At 42.1% G+C, this 19,239-nt stretch overlaps 1 pseudogene; it reads right to left on the minus strand.

The window, feature by feature from the left end:
* Positions 1-992: 992 nt before the first annotated feature.
* The window catches only part of LOC129811545 (centrosomal protein kizuna-like), a 29,793-nt pseudogene continuing 11,546 nt past the window's right edge, over positions 993-19,239 (minus strand).

Below are 19,239 nucleotides of genomic sequence, written 5' to 3' on the forward strand. Positions count from 1 at the left end.
GAGTGTTAGGCATGGTGCGTGTTAGGCATGGTGAGTGTTAGGCATGGTGCGTGTTAGGCATGGTGCGTGTTAGGCATGGTGCGTGTTAGGCATGGTGAGTGTTAGGCATGGTGAGTGTTAGGCATGGTGAGTGTTAGGCATGGTGAGTGTTAGGCATGGTGCGTGTTAGGCATGGTGCGTGTTAGGCATGGTGCGTGTTAGGCATGGTGAGTGTTAGGCATGGTGAGTGTTAGGCATGGTGAGTGTTAGGCATGGTGAGTGTTAGGCATGGTGAGTGTTAGGCATGGTGCGTGTTAGGCATGGTGAGTGTTAGGCATGGTGCGAATGAAGAGGAACCCAATGCAGGAGAGTGACCTCCTCTGGCAGTAGCCTCTCAATGCTGCCTGCTATTCTGTCGTTCTCTGTCTATCACTGCCTATTTCTCTTCTCTGGTCCCAAATCAAATCATAGACCATTGCAGTGGGTTACAGTATATGGAGTTACACCCATATTGCTTACACAATGTCGATGCTTTCAGATCTACAAATGAAGGGCCAGTAATAAGTGCCATGGGGTAGGAGCAAGTTTTGTTTTCAGACTGGGTGTTTGTCTAACTTTGCCAGGAATTTGCACTGAAATAAAGCAGTTTGTCCCTGTGGGTCTTTCACTGCCAAAAGTCCTTTACCACATTTCTGTCTAATCTGTCTCTGTTTGTCTGCATGTTCGTCGGTCTCTTTACCTGCCTCTTTCTGGGGCAATCTCTCTATTTTTCTCCCTCCTGCTCTCCCTCCCTGTGTTCTGCGAGAGCCACACACATCATTTCCTCTTGCCTCTCTTCCACAGAGGGCTAACTTCTGATTATGACACTTTTTCTGAGTGATTGGGGGGTGAATGCCTGAGCACATACTGTTGTCCAAGAGAACGTTCCACACACGAATTGTCAAGTAAAGGTTTTTGTCAAGCAGGGACGCGGCATCACAAACATAGCAGCCACTGATGACTGGAGGGAGAGATAAATTAAATCAAATTTTATTGGTCACATACACATATTTAGCAGATGTTATTGCGGGTGTAGCGAAATGCGTGTGTTCCTAGCTCCAACAGTGCAGTAGTATCTAACAGCGCAGTAGTATCTAAAAACAAATCTAAAAGTTAAAAAAGCAATGTCGGAGTGGCATTGCCTAAAATACAGTAGAATAGAATACAGTATATACATATGAGATGAGTAAAGCAGTATGTAAACATTATTAAAGTGACTAGTGTTTACAAGTCTATGTATATGGGGTAGCAGCCTCTATGGTGCAGGGTTGCGTAAAAGGGTGGTAGCCGGCTAGTGATGGCTATTTAACAGTGGCCTGATGGCCTTAAAGTTTCTCGTACCAACTTTGATGCACCTGTACTGACCTCGCCTTCTGGATGATAGCGGGATGAACAGGTAGTTGTTCCCCGTTGAAGAGCCCTGCGGTTGCAGGCGGTGCAGTTGCTGTACCAGGCGGTGATACATCACGACAGGATGTTCTCAATTGTGCATTTGTAAAAGTTTGTGAGGGTTTTAGGGGCCAAGCCAAATCCCTTCAGCCTCCTGAGGTTGAAGAGGCGCTGTTGCACCTTCTTCACCACACTGTCTGTGTGGGTGGACCTACGTTTTCTGTTGCTTTTTTAGTGAGATAATTTCTTCCTAAAATCAAGGCCAGGCCAAAAAAAGAGGAAAAAACAGAATAAAAAATAAAAGAGAAAAGAAACACCATCTGAAATGCCTACAGTAAAGGAAGAAAAACAGCACAAAGATTCTTGCAGAAGAGGAAGCAGAGGCATGCACCCGCAGACAAAGGGGAACAAGTGGTCTTTACATGGAGTGCAGCTGCTTATTAAGTCTCACTCCTTCCTGCATTATTCCTTTCAGCCCCACTCAACCACAAAGTGATTTTGCTTTACCACTCACAATGGCAGCAAAAGATTTTTAATGGATGAATCCTTAAAAAAACTGTTGCAGATCTGTCTGCTTGGCCGTGATTCATAATACAATAAAACAGCACATTCTATAAAGTGTCTTGCTGAAAAACATTGTGTGTAGGCGAGAGAAAAAAAACGGAATATGAAAGACCTCAATTCTCTCCAATGCCATAATAGTGAAATGAGCACATATAAATGTGTTAAGAGTATCTCTTTGTATCTTGTATAGACTGCATATATTTAATCTTTAAAGTGTATTAAGGCAGAGTCATTGCTATGCAAAGCAGCACCCAGCGCTTTTCTCTTGCTTTTCAGCCGAGTGTAGTGCTTGGCCAATAGGACTGGCCCCCGCCTCTCATTCTGCATTCATAACATGCAACATTTGCACAATGTATCTCTCAAAGGCTCCTGAATAGAGAGCCTTAATACTCATGTAAACAACTGCAAACCAATTACTTAATGAATCGGGCCCACACATAATGAGGAGCCACACAAAGGGCTATAAATGCATTTTTTTCACCAAAGCCTCTGCTTTAAACTACAATCCCTCAGCTGTAGTCTAGGCTTAACTGGCAAATCATAATTATTGTCTAAGACAACAGAGTGGAGGCCGTTTTTTATTTTGATTCCAGCCAGAGTATTTTGATGGCATTTGTCGGCTCACTGACAAAATAAAGCAAATAATGAAAAAGGGAGAAGAGGGGAAGAAAGGAAAATACATAAGGAGATGGTAAGAGAAGGAGTGACAGAGAGGAATAGAGGAAGGGGAAAAGAGATGGGGAGAGAGAGACATTGAGATAGAACAAGAGAGAGAGAAAGAGAAGGGCAGAGCATTCTGCAGTGTTATGTTTCCGTTCAAGTGCAGGACTTCGAGACCACTTGTTGAAGCAATAAAGCGCAAGAAGTGACTGTGGTAAGTGGAATGCTTAAAACATAAGCATCCAGGGGGGGGGGGGGACATCACAGAGGAGCAGGAAAGAGGTATGATGGTGACCGCTCTTAGTAGTCGCCCTACAACAGCTCACTCTTTCCCTGACCAGATTAGATGTCAAGCATGCAAAACTACTCATTAGTCCCATTTCAATCATTTATGCACAGGACCACCACGACCCCAGTGGCCAATCAGAGCTGTGATTCTTGCCATTTCCTCTACATTTACACTTGTTTTATCGCCTTAGATTTGGGCTTAACATGCGCCTTAATGACGGTGGAGACGGAGCCATCTGAGAGGGTCTGGAGTCTGAAATTGGCTCATGTTTATTAAAGAGGTTCAGTCATTGGGCTGGCACTGGCAGACAGCAGCGCCTCAATAGAGCTGGGCCATTATGTCTTTTCCTCTGCTAATAGGTAGACTGGGAGAGCCCGCTGGCCTGGACAGGGAGACGAACACATTGGGCCCTTGTGTCAGCGTGGTGCCCAGTAATCACATGAAATCAGAGAAGATTATTCCTCATAACGTTTACGCAGCCATTACCTTCCCAAATGGGCTCCCGGTGAAGAGGCGCTCTGGGGACCGCACAATTGCAGATTTTGATGAAGTCATGTTGATATTCAGATGTGTGAAAACATGGAGCTATTTAGATGTTCTTTTCCTACCACTCAAAGCTTTGATTTGAACAGCCTAAATGCTATTCAGGACGTGTGGAAGCTCTGGAAATTAAAAGGATGTGTCACCTTAAAACTCATCCTTGTGAGTCTTCCTTTAAAAACAGTTATTATTATAATATACTTGATTTTATATTTGTATAAACACAATTTGTACACGTAGTACCACAACGGTCTGCTTTTAAAGCTAGCCTCCTGAAACATGAACCCTATAGTGAGAGCAGACTTTAGGCTTGATAACAGTCTGGCCTTTTGTTTTCATGCACAAGTTAATGGGTGGCACACCATTGATCTAATGGAAATTAACTGGGAATTATTAGAGCCACATGCAAATGTACATCATCCACTTTGGTGTCTGGTGGCCTATTTCCCATAAAGGGAGTGAAGAAGAAGAATAATGTTCTTACCAAGGGGTCTTGATGAGAGGAGTACTCAACTCTCCCACTATCCACTTCATAGCCATCATTTATTCCTTAAAGAGCAAACAAGACAGATCAAACATTTTGATTTGTTCATCTATCTTCGTAATTAAATTTAAAAAAGAATGTCAAAAGTTGGCTAATGATCGAGCAATATAACAACTTTTTTCATGTCTGTATGTAATGTATCGGTATCTATGTAGTCTAAATGTTGGAATGTTTTTGCACCATGGAATTTAGGGAGTGTTTTGTAATATCCCGGTCACATTTTTAAAATGTATGTAATGTGTATACAGTATATGTGTTTTTTTAACTGGCAAATTAAATCAATCAATCAATAAATCTATTACATGATAAGCTGTGTTGCGTATTCTCATACAGTACCAGTCAAAAGTTTGGACATACCTACTCATTCAAGTAGTTTGGACATACCTACTAATTTTCTTTATTTTTACTATTTTCTACATTGTAGAATAACAGTGAGGACATCAAAACTATGAAATAATACATATGGAATCATGTAGTAACCAAAAAAGTGTTAAACAAATCTAAATATACACTGCTCAAAAAAATAAAGGGAACACTTAAACAACACAATGTAACTCCAAGTCAATCACACTTCTGTGAAATCAAACTGTCCACTTAGGAAGCAACACTGATTGACAATAAATTTCACATGCTGTTGTGCAAATGGAATAGACAAAAGGTGGAAATTATAGGCAATTAGCAAGACACCCCCAAAAAAGGAGTGATTCTGCAGGTGGTGACCACAGACCACTTCTCAGTTCCTATGCTTCCTGGCTGATGTTTTGGTCACTTTTGAATGCTGGCGGTGCTCTCACTCTAGTGGTAGCATGAGACGGAGTCTACAACCCACACAAGTGGCTCAGGTAGTGCAGTTCATCCAGGATGGCACATCAATGCGAGCTGTGGCAAAAAGGTTTGCTGTGTCTGTCAGCGTAGTGTCCAGAGCATGGAGGCGCTACCAGGAGACAGGCCAGTACATCAGGAGACGTGGAGGAGGCCGTAGGAGGGCAACAACCCAGCAGCAGGACCGCTACCTCCGCCTTTGTGCAAGGAGGTGCACTGCCAGAGCCCCGCAAAATGACCTCCAGCAGGCCACAAATGTGCATCTGCTCCAAATTTGAGATTGTTGGTTCCAACCGCCGTGTCTTTGTGAAACGCAGAATAGGTGAACGGGTTATCTCTGCATATGTGGTTCCCGCCGTGAAGCATGGAGAATGTGTGATGGTGCTTTGCTGGTGACACTGTCAGTGATCTATTTAGAATTGAAGGCATACTTAACCAGCATGGCTACCACAGAATTCTTCAGCGACACACCATCCCATCTGGTTTGCGCTTAGTGGGACTATAAGACATTTTTCAACAGCACAATGACCCAAAACACACCTCCAGGCTGTGTAAGGGCTATTTGACCAAGAAGGAGAGTGATGGAGTGCTGCATCAGATGACCTGGCCTCCACAATCACCCAACCTCAACCCAATTGAGGGTTGCCAAGATTGTGCAAAGCTGTCATCAAGGCAAAGGGTGGCAATTTTGAAGAAATATTTGAATTTGTTAAACACTTTTTTGGTTACTACATGATTCCAAGTGTTATTTCATAGTTTTGATGTCTTCACTCTTATTCTACAGTGCAGAAAATAGTAAAAATAAAGAAAAACCCTTGAATGAGTAGGTGTGTCCAAACTTCTGACTGGTACTGTATATGTAAATGGATGAAGAGGAAAAGCACAGATGAAAGCTGTGTCCTTTGACTGACTCAAAAAAATCTGTACACACGGTGGGTATATTCTCTATACGACACTAGTAACAATTCTTTATGGAACGGTGAGCCATATGGTCAGTGTTGACCGATGATTAGGCCACAGTGGAGTAGTGGAGGGGTAGTGTGGGGTGGTATGGGCGACAATTCCCCTTTTCTGACAGATCCTCCTCCTCGTCTCCAGAGCTCTGCTGCCTCTCCTGCGTGGCAGACTGTTTAAGCAGCTGATATGCTTTTGTCGTCTGTTCAAAAAACACAAAATGCCCCACTTAAATATTGACTCAAGACCCAACTTTCCAACTTTCAGAGGCTGTGTGTTTGATGAGACAACACGCACCGATGGCTGGCTCTTTGGGTCTTCAGAGCAGGGCAGGCTAAACTGTGTATGTAAGTAGTGTACATGCGCACGCCAAGAGGAGAAACAGTTTCCACGACACCATATTTACCCTCCATATTATCGCTGTATCAGGTTGGCAGGTCCCCCTACTCAGAAGAGATTGATTGATTTTCTTTAAATAAAACACTAACTACTTCCATATACAGTGGATTAGGTATCATATTTGACAACTACACAGGCTTTAAAATCAATAGAGAAGCTGAAAGGTTGTAAAATTTGTCCACCATGCTAACGGTAATGGTAATATAGTTGTTTTAATCCCAGTTTCAGGCTGGGAATGTCAAAAGTTGGCTAATGATCGAATACTTTGGACTCTGTGGGCAACAAATGAATGTTTGGCCTTACAGAATTGATTAAACAATGTAACATTTATGTTACAAATACAGTGCATTCGGAAAGTATTCAGACCCTATGACCTTTTCCACATTTTGTTACGTTACAGCCTTATTCTAAAATGGATTCAATCATTTTTATCTCTCCACATCAATCTACACACAATACCCCAAAATGCCAAAGCAAAAACAGGTTGACATTTTTGCAAATGTATAAAATTAAATTTAAAAAATCACATTTACATAAGTATTCAGACCCTTTACCCAGTACTTTGTAGCAGCAGACCCAAGAAGACTTGAGGCTGCTTCAACAAGCTTGGCACACCTGTATTTGGGGAGTTTCTCCCATTCTTCTTTGTAGATCCTCTCAAGCTCTGTCAGGTTGGATGGGGAGCGTCAGTACACAGCTATTTTCAGGTCTCTCCAAAGATGTTTGATCAAGTTCAAGTCCGAGCATTCAGAGACTTGTCCCAAAGCCACTCCTGCGTTGTCTTGACTGTGTACTTAGGGTCGTTGTCCTGTTGGAAGGTGAACCTTTGCCCCAGTCTGACGTCCTGGGCGCTCTGGGGCAGGTTTTCATCAAGGATCGCTCTGTACTTTATTCAATTAATCTTTCCCTTGATCCAGACTAGTCTCCCCCTGCCGCAGAAAAACATCCCCACAGCATGATGCTGCCACCACCCTGCTTCACAGTAGGGATGGTGCCAGGTTTCTTCCAGACGGGACGCTTGGCATTAAGGCCAACGAGTTCAATCTCGATTTCATCAGAGCAGAGAATCTTGTTTCTCATAGTCAGAGTCCTTTAGGTGCCTTTTGGCAAACTCCAAGCTGGCTGTCATGTGCCTTTTATTGAGTGGCTTCCGTCTGGCCACTCTACCATAAAGGCCTGATTGGTGGAGTGCTGCATAGATGGTTGTCTTTCAGGAAGGTTCTCCTATCTCCACAGAGGAACTCAAGAGCTCTGTCAGAGTGACAACACCTCCCTGACCAAGGCCCTTCTCCCCCAATTGTTCAGTTTGGTCGGGTGGCCAACTCTAGGAAGAGTCTTGGTGGTTCCAAACTTCTTCCATTTAAGGATGATGGAGGCCACTGTGTTCTTGGGGACCTTAAATGCTGCAGACATTTTTTTGGTACCCTTCCCAGATCTGTCCCTCCGCAGATCTGTGCTCTCCGGACAATTCCTTTGACCTCATGGCTTGGTTTTCACTCTGACATGCACTGTCAACTGTGGGACCTTATATAGACAGGTGTGTGCCTTTCCAAATCATGTCCAATCAATTGAATTTACCACAGGTGGACTCAAATCAAGTTGTAGAAACATTTCAAGGATGATCAATGGAAACAGGAGGCACCTGACCTCAATTTCGAGTCTCATAGCAAAAGGGTTTGAAAACTTATTTAAAAAAGACATTTCAGTTTCTTATTTTTAATACTTTTGCAAAAAAATCTAAAAACCTGTTTTGCTTTGTCATTATGGGGTATTGTGTGCAGATTGATGAGTATTTTTTATTTATTTAATCCATTCTAGAATAAGGCTGTAACATAACAAAATGTGGAAAAAGTCAAGGGGTCTGAATACTTTCCGAAGGCACTGTATATCTAAGTATCTGTTCATTGTAGTTGTTTTGTCTGTAGAAATAACAAATGCATGTCACTTTAAGCATATACAGCCACACATTCTTAACTCATTACCTTCCGTTTGTGCTGACAGTGTGTGGTAACAGATAGACAACACTCACTGTTGCCCAGCAGTGGCTCCAGCCATGAAACTGGACTGCAAATGTCTCTTTTCAAAAAGTATTTTGCTTTTGATTAGTTGTGATTTGAAACTGGACTGGTTCTTGGAGATGCTCACAGATGAAATGCTCAGTATGAAATCTATGCTAGCCAAGTGTTTCTGAGATTCTGGTGTGAACTGGAACCCAGGCCGCTTTCAGCATGCCTTCACATCTCGCCTTTTCAAGTATGCTGCTGCATAGCATTGTTTAGAAGATAATGAGAACCAATGGCCGATCTCTAGCTACACCCCAGTGTCCTGACAATGGAACCGCTGCATTATATGGGTGTGAATTATCAATTTGGCCACGCCTCTGCTCTGGCCGGCTGAAAACATGCACTGTTTCTCCAAGATAATTAGAGGAATTGCACAGCTCTTCAGGTGGGACTTTAACCCCAGTTTGACCTTGATCATCCTGCCACAGCCATCCATTTAAAAGAGCCCATTATCAGCGGCTGTGAGAGGAAAACAAACGCCACACAAGAACTCTGAATGCAGGGCTCAGCACTGCCTTTTTACCTCCAATAGGAATACTTTCCACGGGGCTCTCGTCCTGGCTGTCCTCTTCACCACTTTGTAGTCCTGTAAGAAAGGGAGCCCCACACAGAGCTCAGAGACAGGGGAGGCTGGGACTCTGGGTTTCCCTTTGTCTTAATAGAGGGCCCTATGAAGACAGGCTGCCAGGGATTCAGAAAGAGGCCTACGTTAAAAGTGTTGTGATTCTTTGTCATATGAGAGAAGTTTAATTTCAGTATAGCGATTGCTCATACTTAACTGAAATGGCACCATTCTACCATTGCTCACATCCCGACCCTCTATGTCTCGCTGGGCAATTACTGACTTTTTTCTGTTTGTGATGTTGTGAAAACTAAACTTGCAACATCTGCAAATTGCTTCTGATTGAAATAGTTCTAGTCTAAAAACACAGGCATCATTGGACAGGGTCATACTCCCAACTTCCCTCATTAGTTTTAGTCTTGACTGGTTACACAGTTCACTATTATAACCTGGAGAGTGATGCATCACTACTTGGACTAGCACATGGGTTACTGTACCAAGTGGCCAGCCAGACATGGGGAGAGAACAATAATGACCTTGCATTCCTGCAGTGCTCCTGAGCAGGTCTGACTGGGCGGACCTCCACAGCACTGTCGTAGGAGAATGAGGGAAGGCCACAGGATGACGACTCACGCGCCACCTCCACCGAGGGGCACTCCTCACTGGAACGGGACAAAAGTGTCCTCAGCAGCACTTTGGCCTGCAACCATGGCAAATTAAAACCACATTCTAATTGCTTCCACATTGTGAAGGGAGAGTCAAATTGAACTACTACCAATTAAACAAGTAATCTACCAGGCCTGGCTGTGGTACAGAGCACTGCACACATCCTGACAGAGCACTGCACAGCTCTCTCTCTCTCCCCCTCCCATGAGATTAGACAAGCGCCTAAAGAATGCAATCATCCTCACATTAATGTGAAATACGTTAAGATATCTCCACTTGGCAGAGAGGATAGAGACAAACTGCTCTCTTCCTTCCTCTCCACTTATCTCCTGGGAGACGAGGATACTGCGTGATGACATACAGATTCCTTTCACCGTATCAAACCAGCCATCATCATCTGAAAGATAGGCCCGCTCTTGTCTTCAAAGGCTGCCTCTCAGCTCAGAGGCTGTTCACAACTTTTAATGAGCACTAATATGAAGGGGATGATCAGGAGGATTTTAGACACAGACAAACTTTAAGTACATGTGCAATATTAGTTGTTATAGGCAGGTCATTGGGAGACTGACAGTGTGTACAGGCTTTCATATCCTGAGAGGGGAACAAACACCAACTCCAATCTGATCTCCTCTTCAACACTGACAATCAAAAATGTCCTGATCCCTATTCCTGATATTTCTCTTTTTAAATATAGTCAAATGTACCACGGAGCAGAGAGAGCTCTCACAAACCCAAACCACTGCATTTTAAATATCAATGAATGCAACTGTTGGCCCTTGAATACTCAAAGGGCCTCCGAGTGTGCATGCGAGCTGCATGCTCCCGTTTGTTAGAGTGGTGAAGGCTGTGTGGCAAGACGTGAATAGAAATTCAGTTTGCTCTCGTGTATGAGAGTGAAGGAGAATAAGCTGCTGTGTGTGTTTGTGAGAGAGAGAGAAAGAAAGAGAAAGAGCGAGAGAGACTATTTGCACATCATTACCACACTGTGCATATATACACACATAATATGACATTTGAAATGTCTTTATTATTTTGGAACTTTTGTAAGTGTAATGTTTACTGTTCAGAGAGAGAGAGAGAGAGAAAGAGAGAAAAAGAGAGAGACTCAAGCTCTTCCTGGTGCACTTGGACATGATGATCAGGATGGCGGCACCTCCCTTCTCTTTGTCAGTTCATATTTTCAAGAGCCTCTACAGACGCTCTCTGCCTCTCTGTCTTGCGTCAGATGATTGAATACAAATAAGATAGTTATTTTTCAAAACTGATTATATTACAAGAAATAAACTTATCCTTTGTTGTGAAGAACAAATATTTCCCACTCCTTCATCAAATGTTAAGAGATTAATCTGTATAGACCTACACATTGATTTGGTTTGTGATACAGTTACATGTGTCTCAGTTACAATGAAAACCCTAAGCACACAAACAAAGAAAGTAACAGAGACGATTCAGGAAGGAAGATGAGATGCTCTTATCTCGATATTTCAGCCTCTGTGGGCCTGGTGAATAGTCACTGTAATTTCATCGGCCGTTTAATTAGGCATACTCTGTTGCAAGGTCAATGAGTAGCGACTTTCAAAGACTCCCGCCTCGGTTGTGAAGAAGGTCTAATGCCTGCCTCATTCACACGGGCCTAGGCCACAGCAATACTTCAGCTAATAACAAATTAAAGGCCTGTGTTTTCAGGAGAATAAGCCACAGGATGAAAGGAGTCTGGGCAGAGCCTGTTATTTGCGATTAGTGCATGGGTCAGAGTCTCCCTTCGGTCAAGGTCACCCTGTGTAGTAATCTGATGAATGGGAATCACTATGTTTCACACCCACAGAGGAAAAGAGGCCCAAAGTGCTATTGCCTTCTTAACACCGATTGTCCATACAATGGCTGCTATCTTTGAAAGACAACTAACATACGAAAGCCCCTGATATCGTGTTGTCTGAGGTTTAACACTGTATGTGTCGCTACATGTTTTAAAGATATCCTTGTAATGCATGACATGTGCTTGCAGGGCTCTAAATGAACCTTTTCATTGGTAGCAATGGTGTCCTAACGTATAAAATGTAGGAGTACCAGAATTCTTTACTTCTATCGATTGAGATATGGCCTATATATCACTTAGAAATGTCCTTGTTTTTGAAAGAAAAGCAAATATTTTGTACATTAAAATAACATAAATTTGATCAGAAATACAGTGTAGACATTGTTAATGTTGTAAATGACTATTGTAGCTGGAAACGACATATTTTTTTATGGAATATCTACATAGGTGTACAGAGGCCCATTATCAGCAACCATCACTCTTGTGTTCCAATGGCACGTTGTGTTAGCTAATCCAAGTTTATCATTTTAAAAGACAAATTGATCATTAGAAAACCCTTTTGCAATTATGTTAGCACAGCTGAAAACTGTTGTTCTGATTAAAGAAGCAATAACACTGGCCTTCTTTAGACTAGTTGAGTATCTGGAGCATCAGCATTTGTGGATTTGATTACAGGCTCAGTAACCATTAATTGTAACTTTATTCTCAAAGTTTCAACTTTATCCTTGTATTTCAAGTTTTCAAAGTACTATACGTGCAAAAAACCTAATCTGGTACCACCACCTATCCCTTTTTTTTCATCACTTGGCCCTAATACTCTTCCGTACAACCATGATGCTAACGAATATGCGCTCGCTTTTGTCTTTAGGGCACTGGTGCTCCCAAATAAAAATTCCAGGTCGCAAAACAACATTTTTAGAGCATATGCAACCAAATCGGTAGCACTTTAGAGCCCTATGTGCTTGCAGTGCATGATGACTGCTTCAGTAACAAGCCAGAAGTGGAAAAAAACTGGGATTCAACCTCCTGGAGTCTGTACTGTATGTAAAAGAAACTGTACTAGTGTATTGTGAGATGCATACCTTGGTGCTATAGGAGGCATTGTGCGGCAGTAGCAGTGGAGTGAACAGCTGGACGAGGCGCTCGGTGGTGAGGACATGGTGGTCCTTCAGCAGAAGGGTGTGCTTGAACCAGGGATCCCACAGAGGAGCAGCGTCAGGTGGGAGACAGGAGCTGCAGTGTGGAGGACAGGGGTGGAGACACACAGCATCGTGAGGAACACAGGCCTGTCGTCTGAATGGATATGTAACATAGTAAGATACAACATAAACATCTTTCCTTACAGTGAGAAAATGTACTTATACTGTCTTATCTATATACTGTAAACACTTCACAAACCATCATGTTCTTCATGTTTTTTGCTCATTCATGCATGTATGGTGAAAAACCTTGTCGATGGAAAGAAAAACACATGGTACACACAAATAAAAAGTGGTATAGTTTGACATCTTGATATATTGACAAGAATTGGAACTTAACTGATATTTGTGAATGGAAGTTAACCTAACGACACATAAGTTGGCTACATACTGAGAAAAAGTCAAGCGACCACAGTAGGGTATAAAACATATCAGGATACTTTATTTAGCAGACCATAGCAGAGCTTGGAGCTATGGTTCAATGTGGAGCTCCTGATTATCAAAAGAAACCAAAGTCACAGATAGAGTTTAATTTGCTCATCACATTCACACACACACACAGAGTTAGGCTTCTGCTGGAGGTTACACAAATTTCCGTTACATTTGTGGAGGATGGAGGCCAGTTCACGGCCATTCGATCCAATCTCAACCTGTTCTAAATGTGTTCTCACCCCCGACATCTAAACTCTACTCTAACTGCCAAGAAAAACACACAGGAACTAATCTGCTCTTTGTCTGGAATTCCTCTTTGAATCAGTTCACTTTTCATTTCGACGGTAAGATTGGTCTATTGAACTCGGTCACTTGTAGAGCACTGATATCTCTGGTCTGAATGACTCAATTATAGCTCACATTTATTACAGGAACAGAGAGTTCAAAATATCCCCATCTTGACTCACTCAGGCTAGTTGCAAGATTTAGCAAATATAACACTGAGGGACCCTGAAACAGCAAGACCAATTAAAACTGTTTTCTACCTGTGATCTTATTGCACATATTTGCATATTATTGCACATATCTGGTGCAGAGTTCACAGAAGCCTTATCTTATTTTCCTGGGCTCGGTGGTCGATAAGTTAAAGCTAACTATCTCTTCAGGTAACAGGCAACCAACCCTTTGACGTGGTCTTTGACAACCTCTGAAGCTGGTGAAGGACGACTGCTCCACATGTATCAAGGTCCTCTCCATTCAAGCCTTCCCTGGCGTTACAAAGGCTGCCGAACATATAGAGCGGAGTGAGCCATCACCATGACCCCGGGGCTCAGTCCAGCAGCCCAAAAGGTCAGGGGTATAGAGCACAGCAGCTGTTCTCAGTACACTCCACATTAGGGATGAGCCACACCACACACAGTAAACACATGGCAAAGGCCATGGCAGGACTAACACTCACAACTCACAAGCTGACAACTAGGTGACAGTAGTTCTGATCAATCTGGCAAAAAGGACATAATTGGGCAAGATGTTATTCCCTTTCCTGCTTTCGATGGCAACACTTATTGATACATGTTTTTAGATCTTTATAGTGTACACAAATGGAACATCACAAGACAAGTGGTCACTTTAGTTCCAAATGCCACATAGCCGTTGAATTTACCTGACTCTCAAAAGCTAGAACAACCATGATTCAGCTGCAAAGTGTGGTTATGACAATCCAGTGTCTTTCAAAAACCCTTAGAAACCAAGATGTGCTGCAATGACACTTAAATGAATGACACTTAATTTAAAAGTGAGAGCCCTTGGCGGCAGGATAATACATTTTCCTCCAGCTCCACAAACACTGGTTGATAATGAAAAGAATTGCAGCCAAACTTAAGACCAATATAATTTCTAATGAAGGAAACAGCTTACCTGACCACTTTTTTACGTTTGCTATCACCAACTAATGAGACCCAGTACACATTTCTTTATCTTCTGTGGAATAGTTCTTCGATGCTCTCCAGTAGAAGGAAGAACACCTGGATTGACAGCCTAAAATAACATACAGGTCAAATGAACACACAGAGACAAAAGTGGCTGATGGATTTCACAGATTTTTCCAGTTAATTTGATTTCAATTTGGTACTCAAGGTATGCTTGTACTTGAGGTGTAGGTGTTACAGGAATGTCCTAATGTGTGTGTAAGAGATCAAGGTACTATGGTAGCATTTGAATTGATTGACATGTTAACCAATGTCAGAGATGGGCTCAACCATTCAATTCAATGTCAATTTATGCAGAGTACCAGGCAGGAAATAAAGTGCCTCAGCACTGGAAACATTAAAATGTCAACTAATAAACAAACAGAGGGGTTTATAAACAGAGTAAAACTGGTTCATAACTTACATAAAAGTCATACCACTATGACACAAGGTGGCTGCCTAAAAATCTACTTTAGGGCCTAGAAAAAACACATAGACTCATAAAACTATTATAAAAAATACCAGTTTCAACCAAATTCGGACAGCTAACATAGCCCAACCTCCGAGTGCCATCAAGAAATTACCCAAAGATGATTTATTTTGGTGGGAGATTTACACTTTAATCTGTCCATGTGAGGTTATGAGAAAGAGGTGCCTAATGCATGTGGATTTTGGGAATCCATTTCTTTCCTGAGCATTAAGCTCTGGGTGTCCCTCATTGAATTCCCCAGAAACCCCAGCAGAAATCCTGAGCCACCCAACATAAAAGGGGCAAAAATAATTTATGACAATCTATAATGGGCTCTGGGGTTAGGGGTCAGCAAACAATTGCTCCTTCCTTTTTGCAGGTTGTTTCCTGGTAACATCCTGATTAAGCTGGCAGCTTGAATTATATCCATGACATTCTGTAGTGCACCATCCATCTGCACTAAGTCCTCTTCAATGCAACTGAAGTAGCTTGGGCAAAAGCTCTGCCCCCCCCATAGTTATCATCTTTCTCTCCACATTATTTGTCAGTGCTCTTCAAAAAAGGGACCTTTTTACAAAAGAAAAGAGAATTGTTGTGTGCACCAAACCTCTCCGTATTGTTGTGAGAGCTTCATCGCGAGGTCACAAACCACACGTTTGGTGTGGCTGTGTGTGTCTTGGAGTCTCGACATCATCAGGAGTGCATTGTTAGTAGGGATGAAAGAGTCAGACTCTTGGGAGCAATATTACACTGCATACAGTAGATATTTAACCATGATTTCCCGCATGTAACGGCCTCCCGGGTGGCGCAGTGGTCTAGGACACTGCATCGCAGTGCTAGCTGCGCCACCAGAGTCTCTGGGTTCGCGCCCAGGCTCTGTCGCAGCCGGCCGCAACCGGGAGGTCCGTGGGGCGACGCACAATTGGCATAGCGTCGTCCGGGTTAGGGAGGGTTTGGCCGGTAGGGATATCCTTGTCTCAGTATGTAAAATGTAATGAAATGTAATAAAATGTATGCAATCTACTGTAAGTCGCTCTGGATAAGAGCGTCTGCTAAATGACTAAAATGTAAATGTAATGTCTCACATGAGTGATTGGTGTCTTTCAGGGTATTTCTTTTCACACACAAAGAAAATGGAAAATACTACTAGTTGTATCAATGGTTTTGACCTGGTGGAGCAAATAACACTACAATAAATATAACTATTAACTGTTGTAAGTATGAACACACAATATCTGTGACCTGACACCACAAGAACAGTATATACTGTGCCGCTAGGAGAATTTAAAATATTGATTGGGGACTTTCTTACTAAGGAATGTAATTTTTCAAATCAAATCAAAGATTGTCACGTGCGCCGAATAGAAAATGTGTAGACTTTACAGTGAAATGCTTACTTACAGGCTCTAACCACTAGTGCAAAAAAGGTATTAGGTGAACAATAGGTAAGTAAAGAAATAAAACACCAGTAAAAAGACAAGCTATATACAGTAGCGAGGCTACATACAGACACCGGTTAGTCAGGCTGATTGAGGTAGTATGTACATGTAGATATGGTTAAAGTGACTATGCATCTATGATGAACAGAAAGTAGCATTAGCGTAAAAGAGGGCTTGGCGGGTGGTGGGTGGCGGGCACAATGCAGATAGCCTGGTTAGCCAATGTGCGGGAGCACTGGTTGGTCGGCCCAAATGAGGTAGTATGTACATGAATGTATAGTTAAAGTGACTATGCATATATGATAAACAGAGAGTAGCAGCAGCATAAAAAGAGGGGTTGGGGGGGCACACAATGCAAATAGGGTAGCCATTTGATTAGGGTAGGGTAGCCAATCCGACCACAACTCTATCCTCCTGATTCCTGCTTACAAGCCAGAATTAAAGCAGGAAGCACCAGTGACTAGGTCAATAAAAAAGTGGTCAGATGAAGCAGATGCTAAACTACAGGACTGTTTTGCTATCACAGACTGGAACATGTTCCTGGATTCTTCCGATCGCATTGAGGAGTACACCACATCAGTCACTGGCTTTATCAATGCAGTTTAAGTGCATCGAGGACGTCGTCCCCACCGTGACTGTACGTACATACCCCAACCAGAAGCCATGGATTACAGAATATTTGTGTTGTGCTGTATTTTACTGGTTTTGTATTTGAAATTGCATAAGCTGGGATACTTTGTGAAAAGAGACCCTGGGCTCAATGGGGACTCCCTGCTTAAATAAAGGTTAATATACACTACCAGTCAAAAGTTTGGACACACCTACTCATTTCAAAGGTTTTTCTATATTTTCAATATTTTCTACATTGTAGAATAATAGTGGAAACATCAAAACTATGAAAGAACAAATATGTAGTAACCAAAAAAGTGTTATACAAATCAAAATATATTTAATATTCTTCAAAGTAGACACCTTTTGCCTTGATGACAGCTTTGCACAATCTTGGCATTCTATCAACCAGCTTCACCTTGAATGCTTTTCCAACAGTCTTGAAGGAGTTCCCACATATGCTGAGCACTTGTTGGCTGCTTTTCCTTCACTCTGCGGTCCAACTCATCCCAAACCCTCTCAATTGGGTTAAGATCGGGTGATTGTGGAGGCCAGGTCATCTGATGCAGCATTCCATCACTCTCCTTCTTCCTTCCTGTGGTGGTCCTCATGAGAGCCAGTTTCATCATAGCAATTTATGGTTTTTGAGACTGCATTTGAAGAAACATTAAAACTTCTTGAAATTTTCCTTGATTGACTGACCTTCATGTCTCAAAGTAATGATCGGCTGTTGTTTCTCTTTGTGTTCTTGACATAATATGGAGTTGGTCTTTTACCAAATAGGGCTACCTTGTCACAACACAACTGATTGGCTCAAATGCATTAATGAAAGAAATTCCACAAATTCACTTTTAACAAGGCACACCTGTTTATTGAAATGTATTCCAGGTGACTACCTCATGAAGCTGGTTGAGAGAATGCCAAGAGTGTGCAAAGCTATCATCAAGGCAAAGGGTAGCTACTTTGAAGAATCTCAAATATAAAATATATTTTGATTTGTTTTAACACTTTTTTGGATGGATGAGAAAAAAATAGAAATGTAATCCATCAGGCTGTAATACAACATGTGGAACAAGGCACTGTATATCTTGACATTTTGTTACGTTACAGCCTTCTTCTAAAAATTGATTCAATAGATAAAAATCCTCAGCAAACTAAACACAATACCCCATAACGATAAAGCGAAAACAGGTTTAAAGAAATGTTTGCAAATGTATTTATAAACAGAAATACATTTTTTTGCATTAGTATTCAGACCCTTTGCTATGAGACTTGAAATTGAGATCAGGTACATCCTGTTTTCACTGATCATCCTTGAGATGTTTCTATAACTTTATTGCAGTCCAACGGTGGTAAATTCAATTGATTCGACATGATTTGGAAAGGCACTAACCTGTCTATATAAGGTTCCACAGTTGGCAGTGCATGTCAGAGCAAAAACCAAGCCAGGTCAAACGAATTGTCCGTAGAGCTCCGAGACAGGATTGTGTCGAGGCACAGATCTGGGGAAGGGTACCAAAACATTTCCTTGATGAAAACCTGCTCCAGAGCGCTCAGGACCTCAGACTGGGGCAAAGGTTCACCTTCCAACAGGACAATGATGCTAAGCACACAGCCAAGACAATGCAGGAGTGGCTTTGGGACAAGTCTCTGAATGTCCTTGAGTGGCCCAGCCAGAATCCAGACTTGAATCCGATCGAACATCTCTGGAGAGACCTGAAAATAGCTGTGCAGCGACACTCCCCATCCAACCTGACAGAGCTTGAGAGGATCTGCAGAGAAGAACGGGAAAAACTCCCCAAATACAGATGTGCCAAGCTTGTAGCGTCATACCCAAGAAGACTCGAGGCTGTAATCACTGCCAAAGGTGCTTCAACAAAGTAGAGTAAAGGGTCTGAATACTTTTTAAATAAATTTGCAAAGAATTGTAAAACACGTTTTTGCTTAGTCATTATGGGGTATTGTGTGTAGTTTAAACAGGGGAAAAAAATATTATTGTTTTTTTAGAATAAGGCTGTAACGTAACAAAAGTGGTAAAAGTCAAGAGGTCTGAATACTTTCCGAATGCACTGTATTCTTATTGTGTACATATTTAAATCGTCACATTTTTTTTTAAACTAATTTGTATTACTTATTTTTTAATACTGAGAATTATACTGCTCCATTGTAATACATTGAGGAGAGCTTGCAAGTAAGCATTTCACTCTACCCTTTACATCAATATCCTGTGCACGTGACTAATAAACATTGATTTGATGAGTACAACACGACATCCCTGTTTGAAAGCCTAGACTCCAGCCGTTATTAGGAGTACTGAAGAAAACCAAGTGTGTATTTCT

The sequence above is a fragment of the Salvelinus fontinalis genome, chromosome 15, assembly GCF_029448725.1.
Source record: "Salvelinus fontinalis isolate EN_2023a chromosome 15, ASM2944872v1, whole genome shotgun sequence".
NCBI classification, from domain to species: Eukaryota; Metazoa; Chordata; class Actinopteri; order Salmoniformes; family Salmonidae; genus Salvelinus; species Salvelinus fontinalis.